Source organism: Triticum aestivum, chromosome 3A (genome assembly GCF_018294505.1).
Source record: "Triticum aestivum cultivar Chinese Spring chromosome 3A, IWGSC CS RefSeq v2.1, whole genome shotgun sequence".
Taxonomy (NCBI): Eukaryota; Viridiplantae; Streptophyta; class Magnoliopsida; order Poales; family Poaceae; genus Triticum; species Triticum aestivum.
In genome coordinates, this window is record NC_057800.1 from 636,489,978 (window position 1) to 636,506,598 (window position 16,621).

The following is a 16,621-nucleotide window of genomic DNA, read 5'->3' on the forward strand; positions in this document are numbered from 1 at the left end:
CATGACGAGGAGTCTCGAAATGGTCGAGACATAAAGATTGATATATTGGACGGCTATATTCGGACACCGGAAGTGTTCCGGGTGATTTCGGAGAAAACCGGAGAGCCGGAGGGTTACCGGAACCCCCCGGGAGAAGTAATGGGCCATATGGGCCTTAGTGGAGAGAGAGAGGGGCAGGCAAAGGTGGACCGCGCGCCTCCTCCCCCTTGGTCCGAATTGGACTAGGAGAGGGGGGGCGGCGCCCCCCTTTCCTTCTCCCTCCCCACTTCTTTCCCCCTCCTAGTAGGAGTCCTACTCCTACTAGGAGGAGGACTCCTCCTTGGCGCGCCATAGGGGCCGGCCGGCCTCCTCCCCTTGATCCTTTATATACGGGGGCAAGGGGCACCCCTAGACACACAAGTTGATCCACGTGATCATATTCTCAGCCGTGTGCGGTGCCCCCTTCCACCATAATCGTCGATAATATTGTAGCGGTGCTTAGGCGAAGCCCTGCAACGATAGTACATCAAGATCGTCACCACGCCGTCGTGCTGACGGAACTCTTCCCCGACACTTTGCTGGATCGGAGTCCGGGGATCGTCATCGAGCTGAACGTGTGCTAAAACTCGGAGGTGCCGTAGTTTCTGTGCTTGATCGGTCGGGCCGTGAAGACGTACGACTACATCAACCGCGTTGTGCTAACGCTTCCGCTATCGGTCTACAAGGGTACGTAGATCACACTCTCCCCTCTCGTTGTTGTGCATCACCATGATCTTGCGTGTGCATAGGAATTTTTTTGAAATTACTACGTTCCCCAACAGTGGCATCCGAGCCTAGGTTTTATATGTTGATGTTATATGCACGAGTAGAACACAAGTGAGTTGTGGGCGATATAAGTCATACTGCTTACCAGCATGTCATACTTTGGTTCGGCGGTATTGTTGGACGAAGCGGCCCGGACCGACATTACGCGTACGCTTACGCGAGACCGGTTCTCCTGACGTGCTTTGCACATAGGTGGCTTGTGGGTGACAGTTTCTCCAACTTTAGTTGAACCGAGTGTGGCTACGCCCAGTCCTTGCGAAGGTTAAAACGACACCAACTTGACAAACTATCATTGTGGTTTTGATGCGTAGGTAAGATTGGTTCTTGCTTAAGCCCGTAGCAGCCATGTAAAACTTGCAACAACAAAGTAGAGGACGTCTAACTTGTTTTTGCAGGGCATGTTGTGATGTGATATGGTCAAGACATGATGCTAAATTTTATTGTATGAGATGATCATGTTTTGTAACCGAGTTATCGGCAACTGGCAGGAGCCATATGGTTGTCGCTTTATTGTATGCAATGCAATCGCGATGTAATGCTTTACTTTATCACTAAGCGGTAGTGATAGTCGTGGAAGCATAAGATTGGCGAGACGAGAACGATGCTATGATGGAGATCAAGGTGTCGCGCCGGTGACGATGGTGATCACAACGGTGCTTCGAAGATGGAGATCACAAGCACAAGATGATGATGGCCATATCATATCACTTATATTGATTGCATGTGATGTTTATCTTTTAGCATCTTATCTTGCTTTGATTGACGGTAGCATTATAAGATGATCTCTCACTAATTATCAAGAAGTGTTCTCCCTGAGTATGCACTGTTGCGAAAGTTCTTCGTGCTGAGACACCACGTGATGATCGGGTGTGATAGGCTCTACGTTCAAATACAACGGGTGCAAAACAGTTGCACATGTGGAATACTCAGGTTATACTTGACGAGCCAAGCATATACAGATATGGCCTCGGAACACGGAGACCAAAAGGTCGAGCGTGAATCATATAGTAGATATGATCAACATAGTGATGTTCACCAATGAAACTACTCCATCTCACGTGATAATCGGACATGGTTTAGTTGATTTGGATCACGTAATCACTTAGAGGATTAGAGGGATGTCTATCTAAGTGGGAGTTCTTTAAGTAAATTAATTGAACCTAAATTTATCATGAAACTTAGTACCTGATAGTATCTTGCTTGTTTATGCTTGATTGTAGATAGATGGCTCGTGCTGTTGTTCCGTTAAATTTTAATGCGTTCCTTGAGAAAGCAAAGTTGAAAGATGATGGTAGCAATTACACGGACTGGGTCTGTAACTTGAGGATTATCCTCATTGCTGCACGGAAGAATTACGTCCTGGAAGCACCGCTGGGTGCCAGGCCTGCTGCTGGAGCAACACCAGATGTTATGAACGTCTGGCAGAGCAAAGCTGATGACTACTCAACAGTTCAGTGTGCCATGCTTTACGGCTTAGAATCGGGACTTCAACGACGTTTTGAACATCATGGAGCATATGAGATGTTCCAGGAGTTGAAGTTAATATTTCAAGCAAATGCCCGGATTGAGAGATATGAAGTCTCCAATAAGTTCTATAGCTGCAAGATGGAGGAGAACAGTTCTGTCAGTGAGCATATACTCAAAATGTCTGGGTATAATAATCACTTGATTCAATTAGGAGTTAATCTTCCAGATGATTGTGTCATTGACAGAATGCTCCAATCACTGCCACCAAGCTACAAGAGCTTCGTGATGAACTATACTATGCAAGGGATGAATAAGACTATTCCCGAGCTCTTCGCAATGCTGAAAGCTGCGGAGGTAGAAATCAAGAAGGAGCATCAAGTGTTGATGGTCAACAAGACCACTAGTTTCAAGAAAAAGGGCAAAGGGAAGAAGAAGGGGAACTTCAAAAAGAACAGCAAGCAAGTTGCTACTCAAGAGAAGAAACCCAAATCTGGACCTAAGCCTGAAACTGAGTGCTTCTACTGCAAGCAGACTGGTCACTGGAAACGGAACTGCCCCAAGTATTTGGCGGATAAGAAGGATGGCAAGGTGAACAAAGGTATATGTGATATACATGTTATTGATGTGTACCTTACTAATGCTCGCAGTAGCACCTAGGTATTTGATACTGGTTCTCTTGCTAATATTTGCAACTCGAAACAGGGACTACGGATTAAGCGAAGATTGGCTAAGGACGAGGTGACGATGCGTGTGGGAAACGGTTCCAAAGTCGATGTGATCGCAGTCGGCACGCTACCTCTACATCTACCTTCGGGATTAATATTAGACCTAAATAATTGTTATTTGGTGCCAGCGTTAAGCATGAACATTATATCTGGATCTTGTTTGATGCGAGACGGTTATTCATTTAAATCTGAGAATAATGGTTGTTCTATTTATATGAGTAATATCTTTTATGGTCATGCACCCTTAAAGAGTGGTCTATTTTTATTGAATCTCGATAGTAGTGACACACATATTCATAGTGTTGAAGCCAAAAGATGCAGAGTTGATAATGATAGTGCAACTTATTTGTGGCACTGCCGTTTGGGTCATATCGGTATAAAGCGCATGAAGAAACTCCATACTGATGGGCTTTTGGAACCACTTGATTATGAATCACTTGGTACTTGTGAACCGTGCCTTATGGGTAAGATGACAAAAACACCGTTCTCCGGTACTATGGAGAGAGCAACAGATTTGTTGGAAATCATACATACAGATGTATGTGGTCCGATGAATGTTGAGGCTCGTGGCGGATATCGTTATTTTCTCACCTTCATAGATGACTTAAGCAGATATGGGTATATCTACTTAATGAAACACAAGTCTGAAACATTTGAAAAGTTCAAAGAATTTCAGAGTGAAGTTGAAAATCATCATAACAAGAAAATAAAATTCCTATGATCTGATCATGGAGGAGAATATTTGAGTTACGAGTTTGGTGTACATTTGAAAAATTGTGGAATAGTTTCGCAACTCACGCCACTCGGAACACCACAGCGTAATGGTGTGTCCGAACGTCGTAATCGTACTTTACTAGATATGGTACGATCTATGATGTGTCTTACTGATTTTCCGCTATCGTTTTGGGGATACGCTCTAGAGACGGCCACATTCACGTTAAATAGGGCACCATCAAAATCCTTTGAGACGACGCCTTATGAACTATGGTTTGGCAAGAAACCAAAGTTGTCGTTTCTGAAAGTTTGGGGCTACGATGCTTATGTGAAAAAGCTTCAACCTGATAAGCTCGAACCCAAATCGGAGAAATGTGTCTTCATAGGATATCCAAAGGAAACTATTGGATACACCTTCTATCACAGATCCGAAGGCAAGACTTTTGTTGCTAAATTCGGAAACTTTCTGGAGAAGGAGTTTCTCTCGAAAGAAGTGAGTGGGAGGAAAGTAGAACTTGACGAGGTAACTGTACCTACTCCCTTATTGGAAAGTAGTACATCACAAAAACCTGTTTCTGTGACACCTACACCAGTTAGTGAGGAAGCTAATGATGATGATCATGAAACTTCAGAACAAGATACTACTGAACCTCGTAGATCAACCAGAGTGAGATCCGCGCCAGAGTGGTACGGTAATCCTGTTTTGGAAGTCATGCTTACTAGATCATGATGAACCTACGAACTATGAAGAAGCAATGGTGAGCCCAGATTCCACAAAATGGCTTGAAGCCATGATATCTGAGATGGGATCCATGTATGAGAACAAAGTATGGACTTTGGTTGACTTGCCCGATGATCGGCAAGCAATTGAGAATAAATGGATCTTCAAGAAGAAGACTGACACTGACGGTAATATTACTATCTACAAAGCTTGACTTGTCGCAAAAGGTTTTCGGCAAGTTCAAGGGATTGACTACGATGAGACCTTCTCACCCGTAGCGATGCATAAGTCTGTCCGAAATCATATTAGCAATTGCTGCATTTTATGATTATGAAATTTGGCAGATGGATGTCAAAACTGCATTCCGGAATGGATTTCTGGAAGAAGAGTTGTATATGATGCAACCAGAAGGTTTTGTTGATCCAAAGGGAGCTAACAAAGTGTGCAAGCTCCAGCGATCCATTTATGGACTGGTGCAAGCCTCTCGGAGTTGGAATAAACGCTTTGATAGTGTGATCAAAGCATTTGGTTTTATACAGACTTTTGGAGAAGCCTGTATTTACAAGAAAGTGAGTGGGAGCTCTGTAGCATTTTTGATATTATATGTGGATGACATATTACTAATTGGAAATGATATAGAATTTCTGGATAGCATAAAGGGATACTTGAATAAGAGTTTTTCAATGAAAGACCTCGGTGAAGCTGCTTACATATTAGGCATTAAGATCTATAGAGATAGATCAAGACGCTTAATTGGACTTTCACAAAGCACATACCTTGACAAAGTTTTGAAGAAGTTCAAAATGGATCAAGCAAAGAAAGGGTTCTTGCCTGTGTTACAAGGTGTGAAGTTGAGTAAGACTCAATGCCCGACCACTGCAAAAGATAGAGAGAAAATGAAAGATGTTCCCTATGCTTCAGCCATAGGCTCTATCATGTATGCAATGCTGTGTACCAGACCTGATGTGTGCCTTGCTATAAGTCTAGCAGGGAGGTACCAAAGTGATCCAGGAGTGGATCACTGGACAGCGGTCAAGAACATCCTGAAATACCTGAAAAGGACTAAGGATATGTTTCTCATATATGGAGGTGACAAAGAGCTCATCGTAAAAGGTTACATTGATGCAAGCTTTGACACTGATCCGGAAGATTCTAAATCGCAAACCGGATACGTGTTTACATTAAACGGTGGAGCTGTCAGTTGGTGCAGTTCTAAACAAAGCGTTGTGGCGGGATCTACATGTGAAGCGGAGTACATAGCTGCTTCGGAAGCAGCAAATGATGGAGTCTGGATGAAGGAGTTCATATCCGATCTAGGTGTCATACCTAGTGCATCGGGTCCAATGAAAATCTTTTGTGACAATACTGGTGCAATTGCCTTGGCAATGGAATCCAGATTTCACAAGAGAACCAAGCACATCAAGAGACGCTTCAATTCCATCCGGGATCTAGTCCAGGTGGGAGACATAGAGATTTGCAAGATACATACGGATCTGAATGTTGCAGACCCGTTGACTAAGCCTCTTCCACGAGCAAAACACGATCAGCACCAAGGCTCCATGGGTGTTAGAATCATTACTGTGTAATCTAGATTATTGACTCTAGTGCAAGTGGGAGACTGAAGGAAATATGCCCTAGAGGCAATAATAAATTTATTATTTATTTCCTTATATCATGATAAATGTTTATTATTCATGCTAGAATTGTATTAACCGGAAACATAATACATGTGTGAATACATACACAAACGGAGTGTCACTAGTATGCCTCTACTTGACTAGCTCGTTAATCAAAGATGGTTATGTTTCCTAACCATGAACAAAGAGTTGTTATTTGATTAACGGGATCACATCATTAGGTGAATGATCTGATTGACATGACCCATTCCATTAGCTTAGCACCCGATCGTTTAGTATGTTGCTATTGCTTTCTTCATAACTTATACATGTTCCAATGACTATGAGATTATGCAACTCCCGTTTGCCGGAGGAACACTTTGTGTGCTACCAAACGTCACACCGTAAATGGGTGATTATAAAGGTACTCTACAGGTGTCTCCAAAGGTACATGTTGGGTTGGCGTATTTTGAGATTAGGATTTGTCACTCCGATTGTCGGAGAGGTATCTCTGGGCCCTCTCGGTAATGCACATCACATAAGCCTTGCAAGCATTGCAACTAATGAGTTAGTTGCGAGATGATGTATTACGGAACGAGTAAAGAGACTTGCCGGTAACGAGATTGAACTAGGTATTGAGATACCGACGATCGAATCTCGGGCAAGTAACATACCGATGACAAAGGGAACAACATATGTTGTTATGCGGTCTGACCAATAAAGATCATCGTAGAATATGTAGGAGCCAATATGAGCATCCAGGTTCCGCTATTGGTTATTGACCGGAGACGTGTCTCGGTCATGTCTACATTGTTCTCGAACCCGTAGGGTCCACACGCTTAAGGTTTCAATGACAGTTATATTATGAGTTTATGAGTTTTGATGTACCGAAGTTAGTTCGGAGTCCCAGATGTGATCACGGACATGACGAGGAGTCTCAAAATGGTCGAGACATGAAGATTGATATATTGGACGGCTATATTCGGACACCGGAAGTGTTCCGGGTGATTTCGGAGAAAACCGGAGAGCCGGAGGGTTACCGGAACCCCCCGGGAGAAGTAATGGGCCATATGGGCCTTAGTGGAGAGAGAGAGGGGCAGCCAAAGGTGGACCGCGCGCCTCCTCCCCCTGGTCCGAATTGGACTAGGAGAGGGGGAGCGGCGCCCCCCTTTCCTTCTCCCTCCCCACTTCTTTCCCCCTCCTAGTAGGAGTCCTACTCCTACTAGGAGGAGGACTCCTTGGCGCGCCATAGGGGCCGGCCAGCCTCCTCCCCTTGATCCTTTATATGCGGGGGCAAGGGGCACCCCTAGACACACAAGTTGATCCACGTGATCATATTCTCAGCCGTGTGCGGTGCCCCCTTCCACCATAATCCTCGATAATATTGTAGCGGTGCTTAGGCGAAGCCCTGCAATGATAGTACATCAAGATCGTCACCACGCCGTCGTGCTGACGGAACTCTTCCCTGACACTTTGCTGGATCGAAGTCCGGGGATCGTCATCGAGCGGAACGTGTGCTAAAACTCGGAGGTGCCGTAGTTTCGGTGCTTGATCGGTCGGGGCGTGAAGACGTACGACTACATCAACCGCGTTGTGCTAACGCTTCCGCTATCGGTCTACAAGGGTACATAGATCACACTCTCCCCTCTCGTTGCTGCGCATCACCATGATCTTGCATGTGCGTAGGAATTTTTTTGAAATTACTATGTTCCCCAACATGAGCCGCCAGCCACCACCGGCCTCGCCGCCGGCCCCAGCGCTGCCCCGCCGCCCCGAAACAACTCATCACCGCCGCCCCAGCCAGCCCTCTAGGCCCCCCGCCCCCACCCTGAACCCTAAGATAGATAGTGGGGTACCTCTCCGGCGAGCCCCCATCCTCGCTGCAGGTGGTTCTTCCTTAACTCTGGCGAGCCCCCCCAACCCCTGAAAATCGACTGACCCAAAAGTCGATTTAGTCGACTAAAGTGTGGCTTAATCAGAGCAGAGCAGCAGCACGAGCGAGGGGGAGAGCAGCAGCAACAGCTGGGCGAGCGAGCGATCGAGCGAGAGCCGGAGCAGCAGCAGCGCGAGCGAGCGAGCGAGAGCCGGAGCAGCAGCAGCAAATCCGGCTGGTATGGACGCTGCCGCCGAAGGGGCCTCACACTGGGGGAGAGCCGCCGTGGAGATGTCGCCCCCGGCGCCGGCTTCAAGGTAGCCGCTCCATGGGGGTGCAGGATGGAGCACCATCGGCGCCGGGAGGTCGAGTTAAGGAGAAGGTGCGATGCGATGAGTGTACAACCTCTTTGGTGGTGCCGAGTAGGCCTCAGCTTCGTCCGAGGAGTCGGTGAGGCTGTTGCGGTTCTAGTGGAGCAGGTTAAGGCGGTGCTATGGGGATGGAGTAGCCGCGATAGACGAGGCGATCATCGGAGCAGCTCCTTGGAGGTGGAGGACGGGGCGGCTGAACCGGCGGGACGACAAGATGGACGACGGATCCTCTTCCGGGGAGGTGGACGAGGGACGTCGAGCTGTTGTGGTGGACAACGTCGTCGGGGAAGAGGCTCCGGCTGGGCAGCAGTGACGTGGAGGACGGAGGAGGGTGGGGTTTCGCGGCTGGAGTGGAGAGGTTATGGCGGCCTGGGATTTCAAATGGCGAAAAGGGGGCGATGGGAGGGGGTGAAGCATGACTAAGGGACGCGCTTGTCCAAAATGTAGGGTGTGTTACAAAAGTACCCCCCACCAATTTGAACTAGCGGCCCTTTCGGCTTAGGGTTAGAAGGGGGATTTCACGTGTCGGGATTTGGCAGCTGGAGGGAGTTTTCGCATGCGTTGTAATTTCAGGATAGCAAGAGGCGGGTTGTGAAGGCGCCAATTTTGGGAGCACGATATCTGAATTTTCGGGATATAACAAGACGCGGGTTGAATTTTAGGGACAAGCCTAACGTGTAGTAATATTGTACTTGTACGTACCAAATAAATTTGCACTTCCCTCAACCAAAAAGAAAACGAAAAAAATAAAACTATTCACACCACACAAAGAGAGAGTCTTGCCCCGTTTTACTATACAAATGCTATTCAGAGCTACTCCCTCCTTCCATCTATATAGGGCCTAATGCGTTTTTTGATGCTAACTTTGACCAAATATTAGAGCAATGATATATGACACCGTTAAATTCGTCTGTGAAAGGTTCTTTCAATGATATAATTTTCACATTGTGCATGTCATGTACTATTAATCTTGTCAATAGTCAAAGGCGGTCTTAAAAATCTCATTATGCCCTATATAGATGGAAGGAGGGAGTATGAATCCATGTTATGTCCGATTAAATTTTTTCGCTTGCTGTATAATGCATGTAATTAACCTACTCATACCAACATTTTAGTGCATTCCAAATGTCTATACTACCGCTGCAATTCGAATCAAATTTGAATTCGTTTCTCTATTTCAATAATAATCTACAATCATGATTGTTGCCAACTTCAACCATCATAGTTTCCTTGCTATCCGTCAGATATAAATCGAACGGCCTATAATGCAGGATGGCAGGCACACCATCATCAACAACTCCGTTTTTTATAAGAGTAGAGATAAAATATATTAAATATAGTATAACATGTTCATAACCACACCATGTGTATCATCGTTATATATATTCACACATGCATCGGTTTGAAACACTATGATAAATTCTTCAAATATCCAAATTCGCTTTTTATAATGAAGTATATATGATCTCTATTCGTCTTTTACACCCACACAACCCTCTTATCTTTGTAGCTAGCGCTAACTTTTTCTTGTGAATGCACACGCCCGCATCCCTCTCACCCTCCCTCAGCATTCTCTAGCTCCATCGCGCAAATTCGTCTTTTCACTTTAGGTCGTTCACCCACGGTGTGTGTAGGCCCCCGGCTCCTTCTTTATGGCACACATCGATCGATATGCCTCTCTAGCCAGGTGTGCCTAGCACAAACACAAGCTTCCCCTCTTCTCTTGTCACAGTCCATGCCTCACTCCCACCACTCTTTTCATCGTTCTCGTACTCGCACACTCCTCCCCCTCGATATAGTATGCCTATCATACCACCTCCTACATGCATCCCTCTCTCTCTATCCTTCTCCTCGTGCCTCATTTACTTCTAACACACACATGCATGTATACCGATCGATCTCCCAACATATACCTAGATCGACTTTAACTACCCCCCCCCCATCGATCGACATACCTCACAAGTTATGTCTCTCCTTTCTCTAACAAAGAGCGATTGATCTTCCTATGTAGTTACGTCTGCTTACCACAGCCACATCATCCCCCCTCATCATTCGTGCATGCCTCCTGACCCGTCTCTCACATGCACGTGCACAGACAACAAGCAGCCATCTCCTCTCTTATTGATATTGAGGGTGTGCCCTCCGTTTGTCTAGCAAGCCTATCCCACCATTTGTTAGAAGCAACTCCACTACCACCCCCTCCAACATTCTAGCTCTGTCACTCTCCCAACCTTATTCCTCTCCTGCACATAGGCATGGATGCCGATCGATCTCCCTTAATACATGAGGCAGATCGATCTCCTTAATACATGAGGTAGGCCTCTCTCCTCCTCCACACATATACCAGCCATCGTACCTCTATAGTTAATTAGGCCTCCCTCTTCCCCCACCACACACCGATAGTCGAGCGCTGCAGGTAGGTATCCATGCCATAGAGACAAACTGCACATGTCCCATCTCACGTTCCAGTAGGCCAGCCACTCTATATCTTTGACATGGGCATAGACAAATTCGATGGTTCTCTTTATCGATCGCGCGCGCACACACACATCATCATCCCTCTCTTCGACTCTATGGACACCTCAAGATGCATTTGTATGAGTAGTTTATCTTGTGAGAGAAAAGGTTGAACGAGGGAAGGCCTTATTTGCGAACGTGGAGAGACGTGTGGGTATATTTTTGCAAAATTGCCATAGTTTCTTTCCTATCCGTTAGATATAAATCTGAAGGCCTATATTGCAGGATGGCACGCTCACCATCATCACCAACTCTGTTTTCTACTCCCTCCGTCTGAAAATACTTGTCATCAAAATGGATAAAAAGAGATGTATCTAAAACTAAAATACGTCTAGATACATTTCCTTTTATCCATTTTGATGACAAGTATTTCCGGACGGAGGGAGTATTTGTCTTTTTTAGAGATTTCAATAAGTGACTATGACCGGACCTTACCAACATACTCAAAAAAGTAGTCCATAATTTTGATGTTACCCTCTTTTCTTGGCGGTGCGGTGCCATTTGGATACCTCATAAATAAATAAAGTACTACATGATACTAATATATGATACATGGCGCAGGAGTACTAAGTATTATTAATACAGTTTTGCTAGAACTCATCTAGATGAGATATAATTTGGTCTCATTCATCTTTTATAGCCATTGGATGTGATGCTATATAAGATGCGTGTGTGCTGATGTGGGTTTTATTTGTTCTTGTGCAACGAACTGACCACTGCATGTCATGTTTGATAGTCTCAAGTCATTAAAAGCATACAAGCCCCACATCTCTGCTTGGTTGATTCCTCTATTTATGTCAAAAAAATAAGAAACAACATGAGAGTTAACGCACCACGCCTATGTGTTTACTATTTGGTTTTCGTAAGATGACTTAATACTCACATAGACGGAGGGAGTATTTGATTTGACAGCGGGCGGCGCAGTTCCCGATACGGCTTTAATGCAGAAGAGGGAGGGAGTAGCGGTTCCCGATATGTTGAACGGCCAATGCATCCTCCTTCAATTAATGCATGAGGGAAGTAATGGGAGGAGGTCCGGGAAAAGAGGCTGCACAATGTGAATGCAACGCAGTTTGCCCTCATTGCCCTCATATAAAGGCGCCCCTCCATTCCAAAGCATCTACCACATCATACGCACCTAAGCATTTGCCTAAGCACCTACACTAAGTGCAAAAGAGCTCACTCCAGACCCATGGCGGCGATGCTCGTGAGCGGCCAGCGGCTGCGCTAGATGGTCCACGACGCCGGCTTGCGGCATGGCGCCGAGGATCGTCTCCAGACGGTGTTGGAGACCGGCTGGTGGATGGCCGCCTTTGACGCCAACTACGACTATCAGTTGGACCAGATGATCCTTGCCACCAGCAACAAGTTCACCGTCCTCAAGAAGCTCGCGGATGACATGGCCGTACTCCTCTAGCCCGCGCGCCCAGGCTCCTCATTACCTACCACCCTAATCGGCCTCCATGGCCGGAACCTCTTTCAAGCACTGGTGGCCCTGCGACTGCCCGCCGACGCCACGAAGAATGTCCACCTGGAGGTCGAGCTCACCGCGAGGCGCCTCACCTTGCAAGAATTCGTCGACCTACACATCCACATGTACGAGTAAATCGTGTACATAGGTATCTACAAGGCCAGTGAGGACGCTATGACGTTGGCCTTCCTCAACCGGCTGGAAGCCTTGGATGCCTTTGCTGAGAAGCACGTCGACCTCACCACAAAAGCCGCCGCTCCTTAGCCGCCGGTCTGTGGCCCGGAGCACTAAGTTGAAGAGGAGGAGGTCGTACGTTCGTGGATCCATCTTTCGTCTTGCCTTCTGTAACCACCACTGCGATCGCATCATCGTGGCCCTAATTCTTATTGTGCTGTTGCATTCTCGTTCCAGTCAATACCGACATGTGCGATCCCTTTTCTTAATTATATGCATCACTATAACTAGTACTCCATCCGTCAATTTATAAGTTGTGCTTACCTTTTCCATCAACTTCGTGCAACGCGGGGGCATCTTGCTAGAAACACTAGAATATGTCTATATAATCCGTATGTGATAGTCCATTTGAAATCTCAAAAAAGACAAATATTTAGGTACGGAGGGAGTAATATATTAGGAGTATATCAAAACAATAGTGATTTCTTTCAAGTTTGTGAACAAATACTACTATTCTACTACTTTGGATCCGTCGCAACGCATGGGCACATTGCTGGTAAAAGGAAAAGGCCTGCTGCGTTCGCGTCGCACCCCCACACGCCCGGGAATCGGGAGTACAACACGGCCCGTCCGGCACGACACATAGCTTAGGGAAGGCATGTTGCCTAGCATTTTCACTTTCATGTGGGACCGCCATTGAACAAACCGACACCCCGCCCGCCGCCCGGTTGGAAAACAGAAACGAGGGGAAGATCTAGTTGTAGCATGGAAGCCAAGAAATTTGGTGTCAGACGGGGCTCGTTGATAGAGTAGGAGCATTCCGTACTAGTACTACTCCTACTAGTACCAAGTTTGTACTCCTAATACTATATTACCAGTACTACCACTATACAACTAGTAGGTATGTGCACGGCACAACATCGTAGGAACAAAAACGGGAAGATCTTGTTTTGGGTGATTTATCTTTTTTTCAATCAACGTAGTATGCATAATATGATGTGGGGGGCACCCATGAAGCTTATGTGGCTTGGTTGCATGGCTACGGAAGGTTAGAGAAAAATAAATAGATAATGTGTTTAGAGTGCACTCCACTAAATAGATATATATACTTTGGATCCATTGCAACAGACCAACACATATATATCTATACCCCCTATATAGTGTGAAAAACTTTGAAAGTTGGTCGTTGGATGAAGCCAATCCGACGGTACAAAGATGGAAAATCCGAGCACTATTGGCCGTTGGATATCATCCACCAGATTCTGCCACATGTATTGCAACACCCACGATGCGGCTATATCTCCCACGTGTCGGAGCACGACTTAGAGGCATAACCGCATTGTAGGCATGTCACAAGAGGGGTAATCTTTACACATCCCATGTACTGAATAAGAAAGAGGTACAGAGTTGGCTTACAATCGCCACTTCACACAATACATGAATATAGCATTACATCATCCAGATACAATCAAGGTCCGACTATGGAACCAAATAAAGAAAGACAACCCCTAATGCTAGATCCCCAATCACCCCGACTGGGCTCCACTACTGATCAACTGGAAACGAAACAACACAATGAACACGATCTTCATCGAGCTCCTCCTTGAGCTCGGTTGCGTCACCTACATGGTATCATCGGCACCTGCAACTGGTTTAGGAAGTAATCTGTGAGTCACGGGGACTCAGCAATCTCACACCCTCGGGATCAAGACTATTTAAGCTTATGGGTAGGGAAAAGGTAGTGAGGTGGAGCTGCAGCAAGCACTAGCATATATGGTGGCTAACTTACGCAGATGAGAGCGAGAAGAGAAGCAAAGCACGGTCGCAAACTAGAAGTGATCAAGAAGTGATCCTGAAACTACTTACGTTCAAGCATAACTCCAACACCGTGTTCACTTCCCGGACTCCACCGGAAAGACACCATCATGGCTACACACGCGGTTGATGCATTTTAATTAAGTTAAGTTTCAAGTTCTCTACAACCGGACATTAACAAATTCCCATCTGCCCATAACCGCGGGCACGACTTTCGAAAGTTCAAATCCCTGCAGGGGTGTCCCAACTTAGCCCATCACAAGCTCTCACGGTCAACGAAGGATATTCCTTCTCCCAGGACGACCCGATCAGACTCGGAATCCCGGTTACAAGACATTTCAACAATGGTAAAACAAGACCAGCAAAGCCGCCCGAATGTGCCGACAAATCCTTATAGGAGCTCCACATATCTCATTCTCAGGGCACACCGGATGAGCAATCCGTACAACTAAAACCAACCCTCAAGTTTCCCCGAGGTGGCGCTGCAAGGGGGCTCTAGTTTGGACCAACACTCAGAGGAGCACTGGCTCGGGGGGGGGGGTTAAAATAAAGATGACCCTCGGGAGCGCAACTCCCAAGGGAAAAAGGCTTAGGTGGCAAATGGTAAAATCAAGGTTGGGCCTTGCTGGAGGAGTTTTATTCAAAGAGAAATGTCAAGGGGTTCCCATTATAACCCAACCGCGTAAGGAACGCAAAATCAAGGAACATAACACCGGTATGACGGAAACTAGGGTAGCAAGAGTGGAACAAAACACCAGGCATAAGGCCGAGCCTTCCACCCTTTATCAAGTATATAGATGCATTAATTAAATATAATAGAGATATTGTGATATCCCAACATATCCATGTTCCAACATGGAACAAACTTCATCTTCACCTGCAACTAGCAATGCTAAAAGAGGGGCTGAGCAAAGCGGTAACATAGCCAAACAACGGTTTGCTAGGACAAGGTGGGTTAGAGGTTTGACATGGCAATATGGGAGGCATGATAAAGCATGTGGTAGGTATCACGGCATAGGCATAGCAATAGAGCGAGCATCTAGCAAGCAAAGATAGAAGTGATTTCGAGGGTATGGTCATCTTGCATGAGATCTCGCAAGGAAGAAGAACGAGTCCATGAAGAAGACAAACGGACGTAGTCGAATGAATCCTCACAAACGTGACTTTATTGGAACTAACCCGAAGAAGCAACACTAGAAAGAAGCAAACAACATAGTAAACAACCATCACAAGCATGGCATGATGCAAAACCAAGGAGGATGCATGTCCGGTTTAAATATGCATGGCATGGCAAAGTGCACAAACAAAACTACAAATTAAGTGGAGCTCAATATGCAACGAGTTGCATATTGACGAAACACCACATGACTTATTTAGTTCTCTCCCGTTTATGTACCCAACAATATTAAATGTTGTTAAACATGGCAAGGGGTGAAGCAAATGAAAATTACCTATCTAGGAAAGTTTAAATGAGGCCGGAACAACAAACAACAAGTCCTGAAAAACCTCATGTGCATATTTTAAGGTTTGGTACTGTTCTACCCAAAAGCATATTTAGAGTTTTTAAACATGCAAAGCAATGCCACCATGTTAATCTATGCATTTTTACACCCCATTTACATATAAAGTTTGTTACAAACCGAGTTACGGTTAAATAGTTATGAATTAAATCATTTTAGCAAGTTATTTAAGAAAATTTAAACAAACAACATTTTAAACATTTTAGACATGGATGAAAAAGACATATTATGAAACTACACAAAATTCTAAGCAACTTCCATATTAATTTTGTTTTAATCCGATGCATGGTTCAACAGTTATTAAGTGCATGATGCTTGGGGGGGTTTCTGCAAAACTGTTTTACTGGAATAAAAGCAAATTCGGAGCAGCAGAAAAAAAATATAACTACGGGCCGGATCTGAAGCATAATGGGCCAGTAGAGAGAAAAAAACAAAGGATGCACTGGGGGCCTCGCCATGGGCTAAGGCCCAGGTGGGTGTTGGCGGCGCGGGCAGGCCGCGGAGGAGGCTGGGCCTTCCTGGCGCTGTCTGGGCCTTGGAGGCCGAGCAGTCGACAGGCGCGGCGTGCGCTCGAACGGCTCGAGATAGAGGCGCCTTCCTCCTCTGCTCGACAGGAAGCAGGCACGGCGGCGCTGAGGGCTCCGGCGAGCGTGGGGAACAACGGGATGGCGCGGGGAGGCGCCTGCGTCCAGATCCTACTAGGGGAGGTGCGGATCGGATCTCCGAGCAGGGAAACGTGCTACAAGGCCATGGCTGCAGCTGTTGCCTGAAGAAAAGACAGAGAAGAAATTGAGAGGGGAAAACGCAGACGGGAAGAAGGGAGAGACTTCAGG